Source organism: Seriola lalandi, unplaced genomic scaffold (genome assembly GCF_002814215.2).
Source record: "Seriola lalandi dorsalis isolate HSWRI2012SDOR001 ecotype SW California unplaced genomic scaffold, Sedor1 jcf7180001973384, whole genome shotgun sequence".
Taxonomy (NCBI): domain Eukaryota; kingdom Metazoa; phylum Chordata; class Actinopteri; order Carangiformes; family Carangidae; genus Seriola; species Seriola lalandi.
The window spans coordinates 443-2,272 of NW_019444050.1; the positions used below are offsets into that span (position 1 = coordinate 443).

Sequence of the window (1,830 nt, forward strand, 5' to 3'; positions counted from 1 at the left end):
GAATGAAGAATGTTGTTATTGCTTCAAATTATATCCAATATGTTGAGGAGTTCTCACAAACATATAATGTATCTGAGGAGGAGTAGACTTCATGTTTGCTATTGTTGAAGCTGAAAAAGAATAAAACATATTTTCCAGTTCAATAAATACATTTTTCATTTGTTTTGGCCTGTATAAGCACACCGTGTTTGGAAGAAGGCTTCAGGTCGCTCAGGATGACACTGCAGTTCCTGCGAGGCTGTCACATTTTGGTGCTGCGACCTCTTAAACTGTCTGCCTACAGGGTCATAGTTTCTAGATCTTCTAACCTGTCTGTCTATCTAGTCTGTTGACCATTACACCTGTCAAATGTAGTTAGGCACCAAATACCAGGTGATTTACACTGAGGTAAACACAGTTATATCTGTTTTAATTTGGCAGATTAAAGGTAATGTTATGTAAGGAGTAGCATAAAGCAGAAACAGTTCAAAAGCATGTAGTTGTTGACGCATTTCAGCTGATGCCTCCACCTGTGATTTCTTTAATCTTGCACTGCTACATTAATTCATGGGAAAGAAAGATACATGTGCAAAACAGGAACAAGATCAGTAAGTCCAAATAACAAGAGGACTTGGAGCAGGAGAGAACTGGTTCAGTGTTTCATGGTTAAATTGTCATTGCCAGCAAACCAAACATTTTTATCTTAACCTGACAAAAATATGGTGGAAATGTTATTTATGTGGAGCTAAAATATATCCAAAATGATTAATTTGTTTACTTACAAGAAATATAGAGTAGTGTACACACTCTCATTATCCTCCTTCTCTGTCTTATCTTTCCACACCAAACTGTGTCTCTCACATTAATGAGGGTTCAGTGAAGAAACATCCCCTCTTATATTTTGATGCTGATGTGTAGAGTCCAGCAGGTGGCATTGTGGCCACAGGTATAAACCATCCACAAGCTTTTCAGGGTTGTGAGATCAAATTTGCCATGAAACACAGACAGACAGAGAATAAAAGCAAATAATTTTCTGCAGGATTTTTTTTGCATCTTCTGATGAATATTTACCCTTTTCCCTCAGTTTGAGAACAGTGTTACCCTGTAAGCTGCTTCACTGGAGAAATCTTCTTACTGTTTAACAGATAAGAGTTCAAAAGGTTTCTCACTAAAGCTGAGGAGATGGAAAACGTCAGCACATTGCAAGCAGACACTTCTTCAGCCAGAAGCTCCTTGTAGAAATCTTTGTTGGTGTGATGCTGACCATCACTCAGGCACTGGGACACTTTCATAAATGTTCTCAGCAGCTGGGGCGTTGAGATGCTCAAGTGTCCCCCTTGACTGAAACCTTCTCCCTACTGGGAAGAAATGCAAACATTAAATGATAGTCTCAGTCTGAAAAGGGAAGGCACACTCTCAGTGACTTCGACTGCTCAATAGACACCCACTTTGAGTGTGTAAAATTAATCTGAATGGCACATGACTCACAAGCTATAATCTACTCCACACTTACGGAAAATAAAGACGAGGATTATGATTATGGTGGAGAAAAAAATTGCTCCCATCCTGGCAATGTTCTCCACTCTCAGGAAGGCTTTGAATTTTTCCTGCAATGAAAAATGAGGGACTAGGTCAATGATGATTGGCACACAATCTCAAATATGTGCTGTAAATATACAGTACGTTGAAAAATATACTATAAATTGAAAACTGTAATATACAAATGGGTGACAAATTAAAGTAAAAACCTGAATAAATGACTGGAGAAACATAATGAATGCAGATGCTTCCACAAAGGTGCACTGCACGGTACAATTAAGCACTTAGCATCCCATCATGCTCTGTGGCAGG

The 1,830-nt window shown here is 38.7% G+C and overlaps 1 long non-coding RNA gene across 1 annotated transcript; it reads right to left on the reverse strand.

The window, feature by feature from the left end:
- Positions 1 to 497: 497 nt before the first annotated feature.
- LOC111651923 (uncharacterized) lies at positions 498 to 1,814 on the reverse strand. The gene is made up of 2 exons (XR_002760560.2): positions 1,493 to 1,814; positions 498 to 1,337 (listed from the first exon to the last, which is right to left on the reverse strand). It is a non-coding gene; the product is annotated as an uncharacterized LOC111651923 (long non-coding RNA).
- Between the last annotated feature and the right edge of the window lie 16 nt (positions 1,815 to 1,830).